Source organism: Salvia hispanica, chromosome 2 (assembly GCF_029641045.1).
Source record: "Salvia hispanica isolate PSC_SH4W2 chromosome 2, Shi_PSC_v1, whole genome shotgun sequence".
Lineage (NCBI taxonomy): Eukaryota > Viridiplantae > Streptophyta > Magnoliopsida > Lamiales > Lamiaceae > Salvia > Salvia hispanica.
The window spans coordinates 28497157-28517456 of NC_142693.1; the positions used below are offsets into that span (position 1 = coordinate 28497157).

Below are 20300 nucleotides of genomic sequence, written 5' to 3' on the forward strand. Positions count from 1 at the left end.
AGAGAGAGAGTTGAAGAGAGAGAGTGAGTGTAGTCTCGAATGAATGAGAGAGTCGAATAGACTCATCAGATATTACTCACAAAACAAACACACTCAATATCCAACGGCTAGGAGGGGCGACCCGCGTGGAGTTGCAACGTGGCAGCAATCCAGCCACTCTCGAGAGTAAGGCATCGACCAACCGGGCCTCAAGTCTTTGGGCCCAGAAATTAATAAGTCATTGGGCTGAACACATCCAAGCCCAAGACACCATTATTCAGATATGGTCCATTAAGTCTCACAATTATCTTTCAAGTTTTTACTGAAAAATTGGCATTAATGTTGAGGGATATAGGCGAGGGCGAAAATGAAGTAAATGATGTGGATCATAAGGAGGAGATCGATAACGAATATACATATGATCATGAGGGTACAGAGGCGAGCGCCAACGTCAAGGAGCATGTGAGTTCATAGGGCTATTTTTTTACTTGAAGTATTAAGCAAAAGAGATGACTATATATAAGTGAATACGTTGTTCTTCTCCTTTATGGAAGTGCTTACTTGTTCTTGAGTTGAAACTATACTTGTTGCTGCGATTCCATTCCATGACATAAAAATCTTTACCTGCACAACTGTTCAGAAGGTGGTCGATCTAATAGGCCGAGAATGGTTATTTGCCCGTGTGCATGATGCAGTCCAAGTCTGTGTACAGAAGGTGTAAAGCTTGATCAATTCTTCCACAAGTCAGTCCCCATTGCTGAAGAAGAAATCAAGTCTCTTTAACCGGCTACTGAAGCAGAGCTCGTAAGAAGCTGCTCTGTCTCAGCTGGAGTCTGGAACTTGGGAGATAGCCTCGTTGAGAGACGACACCAGTCATCTGGAGCCACTGCTGTCAAAGAGTACATGAGAACAACAATGATAGTTTATTTATGTGGCAAATATATGTAAATCTTTGATTTCTACGACCAATGACGGACGCAGGATACAAAGTCCGTGGGGTCGGACAGAATACTCATAAAATATTTTAAAAACTAAAAAACTTATTTACGGAAGCCCGAATCCCTATCTCAGTCCAAATTTCAAAATACTAAATCACACTTTTATGGAGTATATTACTTTTATAATAAAATAAATTAATAGAATAATAAATTTATATCTATTTATAGTAAAAGTAAAATAAAACTCTTATAACCGGTTAGAAAAATGTCAAAATGGACTCCTAATGCCGAATAGAAGTTGCATAAATTAAATAATTTTACTTTAATCTTTTGAATTAAATATTTATTTTAAAAAATTTGTATTTAAATAAGCCCACTAGGCCACAAATTTAGCCCATTACGTTAAAAATCAAAAGAGTTGAAACGTTGTCTTCTTCGTCAAAACTGTGTGTGGCTCTCTGCCTCCCCCTTTCCGTCTCTCTCCGCTTTTCTTCCGACTGATTCTCCTCCATCTCCTTTTATTTTCCGGAAATTGACAATAGAGTGCCCTGGTGGGGATCTACCTCACAGGGTCAGGGCAGGGCTGCGTGGGGTCGGAGGTCCATGAAATGAAGATTCCGGCACCTCTTGACGGACTCCGGTGGTGTCGATCGACCCCACTCGACCCCACCTGGGTCCGTCATTGTCTACGACAGTTCCCATTACTGGCGTCGCTATTTTGGTATGAGAATAGCCTTACTTTGCTGCTAATGAAATTTCTGGTTTCATGCTCATTTTGCTTTGGACTTCCATTGGCACTTGTTGCTACAATTCCTTTCCTTGACATAAAAATCTTTACTGGCATTACAGGGTGCCTAAATCACATAAATAGAATATATGTAGTTTGGAGCATTTTAGATATCTATGATCTCAAAAGAGTGCTAACTTAATATTTACAGGGGTGCGTTATATTGCTAACTATTTAAGTTGCTAACTCATTAATGCAGTGTATTAAAAATATCAACACGGTGACATTAAAATGTCAACACGTTATATTGAAGTTCAACAAAATCATATGTTGACATTTTTCATATATTGCGTTGATGAGTTAACAAGTTAGCAACTTAAGAAAGTTAGCAATTGATCACACTCTATAGTGCTATTATTTTAGATGGTGAGGATATACTACATGGAAATATTAGTGGATTGATATTATGTAATAATTGTATAATTGTCAGTCTACTTTGACCCATAATTCTACCTTACTTTTCTTATTCACGTTTAACACTACGGAAAGAAATCCTTTTCACATTTAATACTAATGAAAGCAATTTCTTTCGTGGATACTACTCACCAATTATATTATCACGCGTTATTTGAATTAGTATGGTGAATTGTCAATAAGAATTAATTCTGCACAAACAAAGTCAAATTATATAATTGTGCACATACAAAAAGTCAATAATAATTAAATTGTTCGAATTAGACACAACACGGTGCGCTGTGTTTTTCCTTCACGGCAGGGGATCCAACTCCGTCAATATGAGTACGCGTAGATTTAGTTGATACGGTATCGTTTAAGGCACAACAGAGGATCCAACACCGTCACTAGCTAGTGTTAGAAAAATACTCCCTTCATCCTAATAATACTCCTTAATTCTCAGCCACCACTCCATCACCGCTCAACCTGCAACTTTTGTATAAGAAAATGACGGCTTTTGGTGCTACGCAATCTCTCATGAATTCAATAAACAATATTCTCCATTGCTCTCGTTTTAGCCTCGTTGGTGGCTCTCAACAAATCATACAAGTCGTGTACAAGGAGTTGGAGCCATGGCAAGAAATTCTGGGAAGATTGGACGAGACAAGCCCAAGCCGGAGCAGGACGAAGGTGAATGCCTTGGATGGAAGAATCAAAGAGGCAATATGGAAATTCGAAGGCTCAATGGAATCCCTTCTCACGCAACAGATTCCTTCTCAACTCGAAACTCTTCCAGAGATAGTCTCCATTGATCTCCAGAGTCTTGAAAACAAAGCTCGTTCATTGATCAAAACGCTCAAGGATATGAAGAAGAACTACATTTATGAAGTGGAGCATATGCCTCAAGACGAGCCTATTTCCTCGTCAATTGGTTTCCATGGAACCAATTCAAAGATGATTGGATTATCTGAAAAATTTCAGGAATACAAAACCAATCTTATGAGACGTCATTGCGACAGGATTAATTGTTACGGGCTACATGGAACAGCAGGCGTTGGCAAGACAACTCTTGCTATGCAAATTTATCAAGATCCACAAATTCGGAGCAAGTTTGAGTGTCGCGCGTGGGTAACCGTAGGCAGAGTACCTCAACCGATGAGTCAAATTTGGGATGGCATTTTTGCTCAACTGTGTGGAATTGCTCAGGGAGATGAGGAAATAGAAGATGACAACTTGAAAGAAAGATTGAATGGTAAGAATTGCCTCATTGTGTTGGATGATGTCTGGGAGACAGATGCATGGAATTGTTTGGAACATTCCTTTTCATTCATAAAAAATGGATGTATTTATATCTTGCTTACTGGTCGACATAAAAAATTGATCAATTGTGATGTGTTTGATGCCTGTTGGCATCAGGTGAGGTTTTTGAATGACGAAGAAAGTATGGAATTACTATGTGACAAGGTGTTTGATGATAAAGTTTGTCCTCCTCAATTTCACAAAGCTGCCATCAAAATTACCAAGCTTTGTGAAGGTCTCCCTCTCATGATCGTCACTGTTGCTAGCATCATTTCGATATCTGAGCATAACAGAGACCCGGCCTATTGGAATGAAGTAGCGGACAGAGGAAATCCAGTCTTTGTGGATGCATATAACGAAATAGCAAAGGTACTTTTCCCAAGCTATAACTACTTGCCGCAAAATCTTAAAATGCCTTTTTTGTTTATGGGAGTCTTCCCTAGAGATTATGACAATCCCCCTTCCAAGATCATCACTATGCTCACCACAGAGGGGCTGTTATACCGGCACGAGGGCGAGATATGCAGGCATCAGTGGGGAAACCAATGTCTGAGAGAGCTAGCTTCCAACTACGGTCTTGTTTTATATAGAGTCAAGGGTGTGGATAAAACTTGTGATGATGTTATTACGTATAAAACATGTCGACTTCATTCTTCGTGGCAGCATGTGTGTAGAGGAGAAGCTAGTAAGAGCAAGTTTTATCATGTCATGAATAAGTTGAATGATGCATCAGAAGAAAGTCTAAAAGGTCAGCACGGCTTGTGTCTCGAAAATAACATTTTATTTGCCATCAAAGAGTTCTGCGAATCAGTGAGATTAAATTGTGCATCCTCTACACATTTCCTTTTTCTCTATGGTCCTTACCACCAATATCCCTCCAACCATATCTAAACTTTTCAACCTTCGAGTCTTGATTATCCATCCACATATGAACATTAGACGTCGTGGAGCTCCATCATATGTACCAATTCAGATATGGGACATGAAAGAGTTAGAGCATATCGAGATACTGGGAAAAAACCTTGTAGCTCCATCTCATGTAGTTTCATTGGAAAAGCTCACAACTCTAGTAGGGGTCAATGCTAGTGTTTGTACTATCTTCAAACTCTCACAAAGAATTCCTAACATAAAGAAATTAGGAATACAGATTGAGGTCACGCCTTATGATGACCATATCGATCTTTTGAGTTTGTTTGGTTGCATTTCAATACTTAAAAGCTTGGAGACACTCAAACTCAGTATCACAAATCCAGTCATCAAGAATAGTCATGTTTTCCCAGTCACTCATGGGATGTTGAAATTTCCATGTAATTTGAAAAAGTTACATTTGAGTGGCATGGGGTTTCCATGGAAATACATGGATGTCATTGGTTCTCTGCCATGTCTTAATGCTCTCAAATTGCGATCCTACGCATTTCAAGGTTCACATTGGGAGACAAAATGTTATAGTTTTCCTTGTCTTAAGTTTCTTCTAATTGAAGAAAGTGATTTGGTGCAATGGAAACCAGGATGCCAAAGCTTTCCTAAGCTTAAATACCTATGCATGAAGCATTGCTACAAACTAGAAGGCATGTGCAGACCTTCTTTTCTTGACCGAGATTGCTATAACTTAGAGATTGAATTAGAGGACTGCAATCCTTTATCCATGACTTGGGCCACCCGATTACAACCAAGTTGTCGTGCTATACTTAATCTCATTACCTCTTCTTCGTTTTACGAGAAGCCGAAAACTTTCAAATGTGAAAGGTTAGTCCTCCAACTGCAAACTAATTCATATGTCATAGTCTTGATATATAGGAGTACTACAAAATTAAGTGTTTTAGGTTGATTTAATATTTATGTCTATTTTCAGGTATGGAGCTGCCTTATGCTAGAGTGATGATGATCAATGTACGGATGTAGAGAGTGATTGTGAACATATGTCCCATTGTCAGGGTTAAAACGAAGCAGATTATGATGAAGAAATCACCAATCGATGAGAGGATGGCGAAGGTATTTGATACGAGCCTTCATTTTATTAGTTTAGACATATTAGAGTTTTGCATATCTTTTCATATTTGTTTCTTGTTCATTAAGTAGGCATTCTAGTATTATAAATAGGAATAGGTTGTTATCATTATAGGCATTTAATCAATCAATATATTATTTTGGCCAAGTCCATGTGTGATTCTTTGAATCCCTAATTCCCTATGCTACCTGCTATCCAACGGAATCTCTCCGTGCACAGCCGGTACGTATATCTGATCTGCACAGCTGGAACATATATCTAATCTATAGCCGTTGCCCGATGGGTTGGAACCCGTGCACAGCCGCCCAGATCCTTATCCCTGCCGACCCTCACGGGCGCCAGATTCTCTTTATCTGGTTATTTTTCGTTTTATCTGTTCGTTAGGAATTTAGGTTCTTAACAGTATTATATACTATCCAGTCCACAACCTTTAGTTAATACCTGCCCAAAAAAGATAAAGCATTTCATTATTTGTAACATGACTAGCCACATTTTTCAACAAAAAATACGACTTGATTTTTTCTCTTTTTTACTTTATCGATTTATAATAAGACCTCTGTCGTATAGTCCACTACCAATAGTATTGGCTGTGAGTGAAGGGAGTATGGAAGACTTATTACGAGAGTTAGTAGCTTTAGAGTAAAGATTATATTTTAGGTTTTTACTGAAAAATATGCACTAATGTTGAGGATAGTTGAAGTGAATAAAAGTGATGTAATCCACTATTGATGCAGGATAGCTCTTTGAGGGTTTGAATTTGCTACTACAGAATGATGCACATGTTATTCAGACTTCAGAGTATGGATTTTCTTAATTAATTCAAGAACTTCAGTAGGGATTTCCTGGTATTTGGTTTGATTTCCAATATTGAATAATGAATGTTGTATTATTTGGTTATCACTTGAATTTTAAGAATTGTATCTTGTGTTAGGATTATTTTGAGGATTATAACTTGAGTGGATTGTGTATGGATTTAATTTTGTCATGTGTTGGATTTGATTGCAAAACCTTAAGTTGGGCACTCAAAAAATTGGAGGTTAGACTATTATCGAAGAGTAAAAAGAGTGTTTGTTGATAAGGGAATATATATGCTATGTGAGAGAGGGGATTGTTTTAAAATGAGAAGGTGCATTAAATCCACGGGGAAGTGTTTAGCTAATTGTTTTGGTATTTACCTTTTGGCTCTGTATGATTTAAGTCTCACTTTATTTAGGAGCCCAAAGAATTTAAAATAGGTTATATGGCTATTACAAAAGATGACTACTGCAATTGTTGTTGTGGTGCAATGATAACTGCTTGTCTTGAAGCAGACATAGTTTATCGGGAAAGTTGAAAAAAAAATGAAGTTTGATTAAATTATGTTATTTTTAATTTTTAAAATTGATCAAAAAATTATAAAATTTGGATTCGTTTCTAATCATTTCATTTTAAAATAAATTCTAGATATCTGCGTGTAACTGTAATATATTGTTGATATATCAATTATCAACTAAACGATTTTATTTTCTTTATAGATAGACAATATTGTTTAATTCATTAATTATGATTTTTCTGATATAGTTGAGAACAATTCAAATTTTATAATTTTTCAGGACGATTTTAATAATTTCCAAAATTTGACCAAATTTCTTATTTTTTTAACAATTTTCCCTAATTTATATAATATAGTATTACTTCATTTATTTGACCATAGAGAGTGTGAAGCTTTATTTTTGTTTTAAAAATATCATTTGTTATAAGTTTCGTATGGGCTCAAGCCCTCGGCCCAACATTAGTGTGAATTACTAAATCTAGCTACGAATTGTTCAATAGGTATAAATTAATAAAAAAAAAATGAAGAGATGACCTGGTGGAGACCGTGACACACTCCACATTCCTACCTTGATTCACGAATCCACTAATCTTGGGGCAACCAAATTTGTCGAACTATAGATAAATGGTTAGGTGAAGGTGCATTGATTCATCTACTTTTGACAATTAAATAAGCTTTGAGTCATCCACCTTTGACAATCATCTACTTTAATTTGATTCATCTACTTTTGACAATTAAATACATCAAATAGACTAATAGTGGAGTAGTTCTTAAGCTTTGAGTCCAAAAGTATATAAGCCTCTAAAACCAAAAATTAGATACAAGGATGGGCAATAACATATTTTGGGTATAAATTAAATATCTTATTTAAGATTCAAAGTTGATATATTTAATACTCCCTCTGTCCCACTTAAAATGCAACATTTGGAAATTGGCACGAGATTTTATGCAGTGTTGTTTTGTGAGTTAATGAAGAGAGAGTAAAGCAAGAGAGATGAAATAGTAGAGATAGAATTGTTTCTATTTTAAGAAACGTTTCATTTTTAATGGGACAACCAAAAAAGGAAAACGTTTCATTTTGAATGGGACATAGGGAGTATATAAAATCAAAAAAATTCATAAATAAATACTATGCGGTATTAATATTTAACCATTATAGTAATTATTTTACCTACCACAACTTGAATCCTTGGGCTAAAATAACTAAATTTACCTGACAAATATAATAATATATTCCACGTGCAATATTGACGTTGGCTGGCCAGATTGGTGTGACAATTATAAGATATTGCACAGCTCGCCAAATTGGGGTGACAATTATAATTTCGTACTTATTTCATTTTCTGCGTTCAGAATTACTTCTTTGATCACACATAACTCAACCCCCTCACTGAAATTTCCAACTTTTTTATCAGAGAAATGACAGCTTATGGTGCTATGTCTTCTCTTATGAATACAATAGACAATATTCTCCATTTATAGCCTCGTTGGTAGCTCACAACAAATCATACAAGTTGTGAGCAGAGCGTTGGGGCCTTGGCAAGGAATTCTGAAAGATTGGACGAGACGAGGCCAAGCCGGAGCAGGAAGAAGGTGAATGCTTTGGATGGAAGGATCAAAGATGCAATTTGGAAATTCGAAGACTCATTGGAATCCCTTCTCACTCAACAGGTTCCTTCTCAACTCGAAACTCTTCCAGTGAGAGACCCAATTGATCTGCAGAGTCTGCAAAACGAAGCTCATTCATTTATCGAGACGCTCACGGTTATGGAGAAGGAATACATCTACGAAGTGGAGAATATGCCACAAGGCGTACCTATTTCCTCGTCAATAGGTTTCCATGGAACCAACTCAAAGATGATTGGATTATCTGAACAATTTCAGAAACTCAAATCCAATCTTATTATGTTCAAAGGAAATCGCGACGAGCTTCCATTGCACGTGTTTATTCCATTCCACGTGCTTATTAGAACGGCAGGCGTTGGGAAGACAACTCTTGCTATGCAAATTTATCAAGATCCTGAAATTCATTGCAAGTTTGAGTGCCGCGCCTGGGTCACTGTAGGCCGAGTACCTCAGCCGATCAATCAAATTTTACAAGGCATTCTTGATCAACTGTGTGGAATTACTCAAGGAGACGAAGAACAGATGACAGTTTGAAAGAAAGATTACATGGCAAGAATTGCCTCATTGTGCTGGATGATGTCTGGGACAAAGATGCATGAGATAGCGTCAAATGTTTCTGTAAAGGGCTCCGGGAGGGACATATTCAAGTATTGCTCACCGCCCGACATCAGAAATTGATTGATCCATATATTCCTACTGACTATTGGTACGAGGTGCGGTTTATGAATGAAGAAGAAAGCATGGAAGGTGTTCGGTGATGAGATTTGCCCTCCTCAACTTCACAAAGTTGCTGCCAAAATCGCCAAGCTTTGTGAAGGTCTCCCTCTCTTGATCGTCACGGTTGCTGGCATCATTTCAAAATCCAAGCATAACAGAGACCCAATCTACTGGAATGACGTGGTAGAAAGGAGAAACTCAGTCTTCAGAGATGCATATAATGAAATATCAAAGGTACTTTTCCCAAGTTACGACTACTTACCTCAACGTATTAAAATGCCTTTTTTGTTTGTGGGAGTTTTCCCTCGGGAATATAACAACCCCACTTCCAAGATCATCAGTATGCTCATGGCTCAGGGGTTGCTATACTGGTATAAATGGGGATGTTATGTTTTGAAAGAGCTAGCTTATGACTACACTCTTGTTTTACGCATCTTGAAGAGTGTGAATAAAAATGATGATGAGTGTCATGTTGAGGAGTATAAAACTTGTCGGCTTCATTCTACCTGGCAGCATGTGTGTAGAAAAGAAGCTAGTAAGGACAAGTTTTACCATGTCTTAAATAAGTTAACTGATGCTGAAGAACAAGTTCTAAATGGTCAGCGCGGCTTATGTGTCAAAAATAATATTTTATTTGGCATCAAAGAGTTTCGTGACTCGGTGAGATTGAACTGTGTATCCTTTGCACGATTTCTACTTTTCTATGGTCCTCACCACCAATATCCCATCCATATAGATGTCGGTTTCATGTTGCTAAGGGAAATAGATGCTCTTACCCAACGTTTCTATACATTCCGGAAGAAATTCTAACCCAAGTCCAATTAAAGTATCTTGCTCTAACATGCAATGGAGAAGTCCCTCCAACCAGATCTAAACTTTTCAACCTTAGAGTCTTGATTATCCATTCATATACGAAAATTAGACTCCTTGGAGCTCCATCATATGTACCAATACAGGTGTGGGACATGGAAGAATTAGAGCATATGGAGATATTAGGAAAAAGCCTTGTAGCTCCATCTCATGTTGTTTCATTGGAAAAGCTGTCAACTCTGGTAGGGGTGAATGCTAGTATTTGTACAATCTTCAAACTCTCCCACAGAATTCCTAACATTAAAAAAGTAGGAATACAGATTGAGCTCACGCCTTATGAGGATCATAACAAACTCTTAAGTTGCTTTGATTGCATTTCAACACTTGAAAGCTTAAAGACTCTCAAAGTCAGTATCAAAAATCCAGTCATCAAGAAGGGTCGTGTTTTCCCAGCGACTCAGAGGTCATTGAAGTTGCCATTTAAGTTGAAGAAGTTACATTTGAATGGTATGGGTTTTCCATTTAAATACTTGAATGACATTGATTCTTCGGTAAGTCTTGAAGTTCTCAAATTGTGATCCTACGCCTTTCAGGGTTCACATTTGAATCTAAAAGGTTATAGTTTTATGTGTCTTAAGTTTCTTCTAATTGAAGAAAGTGATTTGGTTAAAATAAGAACATTATTTGGAAGCTTCATTGGGCTTGGAAACCTAAGTCTGAAACATTGCTACAAACTTAAGCATATCCAAATACCTTCTATTACAAACAATAGCCAAGATGTTGAATTAGAGGACTGCTATCCTTTAGCTTTGACTTGGGCCAGAAAATTGCGACCAGGACATGTTAGAAATACGCTTCGTGTTACTTTATCTTCTTCTTTTGATGAGAAACCGGAAACTACCAAATTTAAAAAGGGAACATCGAGATACATAAGCACGAGGAATGTTTGAGAATACACATCCTATTATGCGAGTACAGAGGAAGCGGGTTAAATCAATTTAGAGAGGATGATGAAGGTACTATATACTCCGCAGTCCATAACCAATAGTCATGTTTTTTTCATTCGGTCTGCCTGTTAGAGATCAATGCAAAGACACATGTGATCTAAACCAGCAGCATGAAGCTGACTTGGCTGTGCATGGAGCTGAGCTGCTGTGCCAGCATGATATTCAAGTTGGTGCACAAGATGAGATTAAAACAAATGTGTTGAAGATCAGTCAAAACTGAAGACTGTAGTGAATGCAACAGCTGGACTCCTGGACCACAAAAGGACATATAGAGATGTGGCAGCACAAGGCATGGTGAAGAGAGTGTGTACGTGATTCTGTTATGATTAGGATTAAATGATCTTTAGTTAAGCAGTAGATGCAGTGATTAAGCTAAGGTTCTAGATCTTTCTGAGCATGGATATATAAATGTGTAATGAGTTTTTGAATTCATTGAATGCATACAGAATCTTGAGTGGTATTTTGAGTATTATCTTTTCACACTTTCTTCATTATGCTTTGGAGTGAATCCTTTCATGGTATCAGAGTAGGATCATCCTGATCCTGTCTCTCCTATTTTTTATTTCTTTGTTTTGTTTCTTACCTAAAAAAAATGGCAGGATCAAACGATCTACATGCCACATCTATCCCCTTCTCATCTCTACCTATTTTTTCACAGCTTCCTCCGATTTCAGTAAAGCTAGCCGATGGAAATTACTTGATGTGGCAGCAACAGGTGGAGGTAGCCATATGGGGATATGGTCTAGAGGGGTTTATTACAGGAGAGGCAATCCCACCTCTGCAAATGATAGAGGGGCCATTGGATGGGCAAATGATGCCAAATCCAGAATATATAGCCTGGCAAAGGCAAGATAGGAGGGTGGCAAGTTTGTTACTGTCATCACTCTCAGAAGGAGCCCTTGTTCTTGTAGTGGGCCTCAGATCTGCAAGAGACATCTGGAGAGCTCTAGAGATCAATTTTGCCAGCAAATCTACTGCCAAAGTCATGCAATATCGACAACAAATCCAGAATATGAAAAAGGAGTCTCTGTCTATGAGTGAGTTTTTGAACAAAATGAAATCATTTTTTGACCTTCTTGGTTCTGTAGGATGTAGAATATCTGAACCTGAGCAGATTCTTCACATATTGGGAGGTCTGGGACAGGATTATGATCCTGCAGTGTGCTCAATAACTTCCAGATCTGAGCCTTGGAATGTTCCAGATGCCTGTGCCTTCCTATTGAGTTATGAGTCAAGAATGGAGACCAACAGATCTCATGGAGTTAGCACTGAAGGATCCCAACCTTCACTCAATCTTCTGCAGTAGTCTGGCCAAAGGAGAGATTTCAACTCATATAACAACAAATTTGAGCCGTCTAGTGGGAGAGGAGGTGGTAGAAATCAGAGAGGTGGCAGAGGAGGAAGGGGATATGGACGAGGTGGAAATAAAATAATTTGTCAGTTGTGTGAGAAGCCAGAGCACTCTGCATCTAAATGTTGGCATCGCTTTGAGCAAAATTTCACTCCTCAAGTTCAAATCAGGAACTCATCTCCACAACAGCAGCAGAATTTCTACAATCCTTCAGCACACCTTGTACAGTCTGGAGCAAGGCCACCTAGAACACCACCTTCTGTTGGGAATTCCTCTGAGTACAACTATGAAACTGGATCGTCTACAAGCTGGTATCCAGATTCGGGAGCAACAAACCATGTTTCAAATGATCTCAGCAACCTCAACATAAGTGCAGAGTACACTGGAGGTAAGAGTCTTGTTCTTGGTAATGGAGTTGCAGTACCTATAGCTAACATTGGTGAATCTTTCTTTGAGTCTCAACTTTTAAATTTCTCTAGGAAACTTCATCTTAAGAACCTACTTCATGTTCCAAATATAACCAAAAATTTGCTTAGTGTTTCACAGTTTGCACGAGACAATAATGTCTTTTTTGAGTTTCATCCTACTTTTTGTTTTGTCAAGGATCAATCCACCAAGGAAATCGTGCTCAAGGGAACCCTTGACAAGGGCTTGTATCAGTTCCTAGTTCATAACTCACCAATCAAGAGAAGCCATAGCTCCAATTTCCACTTCAGCCAAGATAAAGTTCAACCAGCTGTTCACTCTTCCACTCTTCAAGTAGTAGACACCAGTAGTATTTCTAGAAAGGAATCAAGTCTAGACATTGCTTTATGGCACAATAGGCTTGGTCATCCTACTCTGGATGTTGTAAAACTTGCACTAAACAGCTGTAATATACCATTCACTTCAATGAATTCAAGTTCTCTTTGCCACTCTTGTTGTGTATCTAAAGCTCATAGACTTCCTTATTCACAATCTGAGTCAGCTTACAATTCTCCTCTCGAACTGATTCATAGTGATCTTTGGGGCCCATCACCAGTTGTTTCTAGAAATGGTTTTTTGTATTATGTTTCATTTGTAGATCATTTCAGCCGTTTTACTTGGATATACCTCTTGAAACACAAAAGTGATGTACAGATTGTCTTTAAGCAGTTTAAAGCAATGACTGAAAACTTGTTCAATTCTAAAATTAAGATGCTTCAGTCAGACTGGGGAGGTGAATTTCAAGCTCTAACTTCTTTCTTAAAGGAATCAGGGATTCATCATAGGGTATCATGCCCTCATACACCACAACAGAACGGTGTGGCTGAAAGAAAGCACAGACATATTGTGGAAACTGGCCTCACTCTTTTGTCCCAATCTTTCCTTCCTCATAGGTTCTAGGATGATGCCTCCTTGACAGCTGCTCACTTGATAAATCTAATGCTTTCAAAAATAATTCAAAACCTCTCTCCCTTTGAGAAACTACACTCCACAAAACCAGATAACACGACTTTGAGAGTGTTTGGTTGTCTCTGTTTCCCACTTACTAGACCATACAATAAACACAAACTTGATTTTAGGTCTACAAAAGCTACTTTTTTGGGGTATAGCATCTCTCATAAAGGGTATAAGGCTCTTCTACCTAATGGAAAGGTGATAGTTATAAGGGATATTATTTTTGATGAAACCATCTTCCCATACCAGTATTCATCTCTGAAGAAAAATGATCAATTTTCTTCTCATGCTGAAAACTTGATTCCACATCCAGCTCCTGTTTTCGTTACCTCTGCATCACCTTCACCACCTTCACCACCCCCACCACCTGCATCACCTCATGTTTTCCTAGATACAGCTGCTCCTTCTCACTCACCAAACTCTTCATCATCAGAAGATCCCCAAATTGACTCTTTTGTTCATCCTGAGCCTATCACTTTTGATATTCCTGCTACTTCTAACTCTAGTGATTCTGATGTTGCTCTCCCTTCCAAGAACAGTCATCCCATAACAACTAGGTCTAAGGCTGGAATTTCCAAACCCAGAGTCTACACATTGTCTCTTTCTCCTCATCTTCTTCCCAGATCAGCTCTAGAAGCCATACTCATTCCCATTTGGAAAGCTACCATGTTAGCTGAATTTATTGCTCTTATTAAGAACAAGACTTGGATCCTCACTACACTGCCTCCAGGAAAGAATTTAATAGGCTGCACTTGGGTATTCAAGTTAAAGTTTCACATTTCTGGTGTTATTGCTAGGCATAAGGCAAGGCTTGTTGCTCAAGGGTTTTCTCAGCAACCCGGTTTTGATTTCAACGAGACTTTCAGTCCAGTGGTGAAGCCCACAACTGTTAGACTCATTCTCAGCATAGCAATCACTCTTGGCTAGACTGTCACCCATTTGGATGTCAATAACGCTTTCCTAAATGGTGATTTGGGAGAAGATATATACATGAAACAACCTTTTGGCTTTGAACAAGGAGGCTCTCACTTGGTATGCAAGCTGAAGAAAGCTATATATGGTCTTAAACAAGCTTCTAGAGCTTGGTTCTACACAGTGCATTATGTTCTTCTATCTCTTGGATTTTCATAGTCAAAAGCTGATGCTTCTATGTTCGTTAGAATGAGAAATGGTGAGACGATATATCTTCTAATTTATGTTGATGATATGTTGATAACTGGAAGTTCATCCACTGCTTTAAAAAAGGTGATTTCTCTGTTGAATTCACATTTTTCTTTAAAAGATCTTGGGGAGGTGAGCCTGTTTCTAGGTGTTGAGGCGATCAAAACTGATAATGGATTGCATCTTTCTAAGTCGTCTTACATCAAAGATCTATTAAAGAAAGCTAAAATGGTAGGGGGCAAAGGATCTCCTACTCCTATGGTTTCTAACTGCGAATTGAGCAAAGTTGTTGGTGAACCTGTGTCTGATCAAAAGCTCTACAGAAGCATTGTTGGAGCATTGCAATATGCCACTATAACAAGACCTGATATTAACTTTGTTGTTAATAAAGTGAGTCAGTACATGGCATCTCTATTGGATACACATTGGAGAGCTGTTAAGAGAATTCTCAGATACCTATCAGGAACTTTAGATTATGGAATTCAGATCAGCAAGTCAAATGGATTGATAACTGCCTTCTCAGATTCTGACTGGGCATCTAATGTGGATGACAGAAGGTCTACCAGTGGATATTGCACCTATTTTGGAAACAATCTCATATCTTGGAGTGTGAAGAAACAGACTGTAGTTGCTAGATCAAGCACTGAAGTCGAGTATAGGAGTTTGGCACACGCTGCATCAGAAGTTAGTTGGCTGAATTCGATACTTGGAGAACTAAATATCAAAGGAAAGCATAACCCTTTGATTTGGGTGGACAATTTGAGTGCAAAGACACATGTGATCTAAACCAGCAGCATGAAGCTGACTTGGCTGTGCATGGAGCTGAGTTGCTGTGCCAGCATGATATTCAAGTTGGTGCACGAGATGAGATTAAAACAAAGAGTGTTGAAGATCAGTCAAAACTGAAGGCTATAGTGAATGCAACAGCTGGACTCCTAGACCACAAAAGGACATATAGAGATGTGGCAGCACAAGGCATGGTGAAGAGAGTGTGTACGTGATTCTGTTATGATTAGGATTAAATGATCTTTAGTTAAGCAGTAGATGCAGTGATTAAGCTAAGGTTCTAGATCTTTCTGAGCATGGATATATAAATGTGTAATGAGTTTTTGAATTCATTGAATGCATGCAGAATCTTGAGTGATATTTTGAGTATTATCTTTTCACACTTCTTCATTATACTTTGGAGTGAATCCTTTCACTGCCCACAAAAATTAAACCATTTCATTTTTGGTAACATGACTATAGTCACATTTTCTATCTCACATATTTATTCAATTTCCGCTAACAATACTTTATTATTTCCTTTTTCTTTTTTACTTTACCAATTTATATTAAAGCATGTATAAAATCCACTCTACCACAACTAGCATTGACAATGAAAATTGAGCAATTAAGAGAGTTAGTAGCTTTGTGTAATGAAATGATTATCTTTTAAGTTTTTACTGAAAATTTGACATTTGTTGAGGGTTTAGGCGATGGTGCAGAAGACGAATATACGGATGATCATGGGGATACAGATGATGAGAATGAGAAAGAGACCGATGACGACTATATGGATGATTGTGGGGATACAAATGATGGGAATGAGGAAGAGAATGATGACGGATATAAGGATGATCATGGGGATACAAATGATGAGAATGAGGAAGAGAACGGTGATGAATATACGTATGATCATGGGGATACAGAGGCAAGCGCTGTTAGGTTTGGTATACTGAAAAGCATGTTTCGAGCAAGTTTCGCTCGAATAGAATCTTGCTTGTATACGTAAAACTCTACAATCCACTTTTAACCCGATTCAGTATTATTCGAGCAGTCTCGCACGAATAGAATCACTATTATTATTATACATTGTGTTTGCTTGTGCATTTATAAGATGTCTTACAAACATTTAAATGCATAAGAAGTAAACAAAGCCTGAGTCTTTTGCTTAGTAGACCGGTTGTGGGCGTCGTCCACTTTAAGGTAACACGGTCAGATCTATGCAATGCTTTGCAAAAGAAAAAGAAGAATTTCACAATCTAGATAGGCTTTGGCTACCTGTCGTGAAAGGTTGCAGTGTCAGTCCGCATATTCTAAGCCTTACTGAAATAAGATGACATTGGTATGGTATAGCACTGAACGGATCTAACAGCAAGACGTGTCTTTATGCTATCTACTGAAAGACTAGGTCTTGATAAAATACTATTTCTTAATCTACATATGTTAGCATTGAGCATACGGTATTGATTATGCACTACTTTGACTTATCAAATGGTGCGGGTTTTTCGCAACCCAATAATCCTGATATATTGGGGAGTGGTGATTAATATCTAGCGGTGCTAGGATTGCTATTATGTTGAAACGTGCGCGAGGTGAGTCTCGTTTGATAATGTCCTCAATAGGAGCTCGAACAAGGTTTTATTATTCGGAAAACTGGTCAGTTGGAGTTTTATTACTCTATGAATAATAAATAAATGTTTCTTGCTAAGTCCACTCTTGAAATTAATAAGATATTAATTAATTAAGTCCATAGCAGACATTAATTAATTAATGGACATTTATATCTTAAGCGGGGGAAATAAATAATAAAAGTGGAAATCCGGATTACTTGTAATTTTGGATTTGGATGTGGAGAGTTCAATATTACTTCTGTAGTGGCTGCTCGTAATATTCCAATATAAGCTTGTATTAAATTGTGGGTTCAATAAACGCGAGCCCATATCCAAAACCTTCCATAGATTCCTGTCTGGGCCCATAAGGAACTTAATATAAATAGGAGAATAAAGGAGACAAAAGAATCACAATTTCATTATTTGTAATTTTCGAAAATTTCAGCTTCCCCAGTTGTAGGAATTTTCGAATTCCACTCCTTTTCCCAAAAGGATTTCTTCTGTCTTCTTTATTCGAGTCCTAGTGTTTTGATAAGATAGGCCCACCCTGATATCGAGATACAGTTCGGGAACCAGAGAGAAGATCTGTGGTCTAGTATTGAAGATCATCATGTGGAGAAGGCGTGAGCAATCGACGATTCTTTGGAGAATCAAAATCGGTAACCCTAAACCGTAGAATTCATGTTTTAGGATTTACTTTCCATGAGCATGAATTATTTGCGTTCTGGCATGCAATTATCTGTTTATCATGTGAATTGATTAATCGCATAATCGGTCAAATAGATCCGTGTCTGATTTATTTGTTTTGTACAAGTCTTCCGCTGTGCAAGGGGCACCAAACCCCATCAATTGGTATCAGAGCCAATTTTTGGCTCTGATTATGTGGATTAATTTCATGTTATGTGAATTGCTTGTATAGCTTGCTGCGTGGTCGTTTGTGCTCGAACAAATTGCGAGAACCAATTCTCACCAAAATTGTGTTTGTTTTGTTCGTGAACGATGAAAACGCGTGTTTTGTGGAATTTGTTTTCTAATTTATGACACATTAATTGTGTGTTTTGATTACTTATGTTCATTGACTCCAATTTTGTAATGGATGCATGTCAATTTGATTTTGTGATCTTTGAATTGGTGTAATGATTACATGGATATCAATATTATTGTATTAAATATTATTGTATCAATCTTGCGGTGCGTGAATTTTGATTCTGTCCGCTCCGTGATGATGTCGCTGGTCGGAAAACCGCATGAACATGCTGTCGGTCGCGAAGGGAGCAGCGACTGGGCTTGCGAGCAGGTCGAGACTGCTCACCTTGCGGAGCGCGCCGGCTGCGGAGTTCCTGGCAGCAGCGGCTGTGCTCGACGGAGGTGAGCGCGCAGCAGCGCGATGTCTACGAAGGACGAGCAGCAGCGGCTCGTGAATCGAGTGGGAGCCCTTCGTGGGCGATTCCCGGACTCGACGGTCGATGAAGGCACAAGAACCGGCCCCGACGACTGTGCACGTTAGGAGCAGCACCGCGAAGGTGGCTACGACGCAGCAGCTGTATTTGATTACAGTTTCGTCGGGCAACAGCGGCGGTGTTTCGAGTGGGAGTCCGGCAACGGCTCTCGGACTCGTGTTCCATCACCTCGCTTTCCAAAATTAGTTAGGGTTTCCAAATCCTTGGATTCAATTTTGGAAATAATTCAAGATTAATTTGGAAATAAAATTTGAATATATCTTTTGTAGATTTTATATATTATATAAGATTTGATTTTGTATTAAATCATGGATTAATTATAGATTTTATCCTTATTTTATGGATTTATAGGGATTTAATTCCTAGACGAAAATCCTAATTAAATTTGGATAATGACAATCTAATATTATCTATATCCTATGGATTAATGTGGATTTATCCCTAGAAAAATCCTAGTTGGATTTAGATAACAATAATATTATTTTATTCTTATGTTATGAATTAATTCATAGATAAATTCTAGATGGATTTGGATAGTGGTGATATAATATTTTATTCTTATCTTATAGATTTATATGGATTTGTTCCTAGATAGATCTTGGATAGATTTGAATAATTATAATATAATATTATCTTATTCTATGGATTTATATAGATTTATTCTAAGATAAATCCTAGATGTATTAGAATAAATATTTATATTGATTTATTTTATCTTATGGATTTGAATAGATTTAATTCTATTAAGACAAATCCTAGATGGATTAAAATAAGTATTAATCCAAGTTATCCTTATCATTTGGATTTATGTCCTAGATAGATTAGGATATTGATGATATATAAGAAATTCTTATTTAATTGGATTTAGATAAATTTATTTATCTAAGAAATCCTAAGAAATGTTTGATATATTCTGGATATCTATTCTAAATAGAATTAAGATTTGTATAAATCTTGGTTGGTAGGATTTTATTTTTATCTTATGGATTATGATGGAATTGTTTCTATCTAGTAATATCCTAGTACGATTTAAATAATGATAATCCTAGATCAACGTTATCTTGAATTGTAGGATTTGATTTTATCGAAATAAAATCTTGAATAATCCTAAATGGATTTTGATACTTAACTCTATCTTGATAAATCCTATCAGTAATTGGATAATTATGATCCAATATAAAACTTAATTATTTAATTGATTCTCCCTTGATTAAATTAAATAATTATCGATAATTATCCTGTGTGGTTAAATGCCATGCATTGGATGGATTTTTCTATTTATTTGGTGTTTATCTATTTTAAGTGGATTATCTGCTTTATCTGCTTATGTGATAATTATGCAAAAACCATATAAAAATATCTAAGTGATGATTACAACAAGTGCGTTGTATACGGTCTCCATCGGTTGGACTGCCAAATTTTGTGAAGCTGATTTTCTAATATTATCGCCACCTACAAAGTAGGGACAATAATCCTACGAAAATAGTAAGTTCATAATGTAGGGGTTGGCAGCGGAAGCGCATAGATAAATCAATTACATAATAATCAGATCTATTTAGCGGATTATTTAGACAAATTCTATTCGCGTAATCATCTCACGTATCATGCTCATAACTCAAATAATCACATGCTTTAAATTAAATGAAATCTAAAACATG

The 20300-nt window shown here is 37.4% G+C and overlaps 2 pseudogenes across 1 annotated transcript; both read left to right on the forward strand.

The window, feature by feature from the left end:
- Positions 1–1645: 1645 nt before the first annotated feature.
- On the forward strand, positions 1646–6376 carry LOC148932058 (putative late blight resistance protein homolog R1A-10; annotated as a pseudogene). The gene is made up of 3 exons (XR_016135293.1): positions 1646–5142; positions 5249–5388; positions 6139–6376. The product of XR_016135293.1 is annotated as a putative late blight resistance protein homolog R1A-10 (transcript).
- Positions 6377–8135: 1759 nt separating this feature from the next.
- Positions 8136–11075, forward strand: LOC148932059 (putative late blight resistance protein homolog R1A-10; annotated as a pseudogene).
- The last annotated feature ends 9225 nt before the right edge of the window (positions 11076–20300 follow it).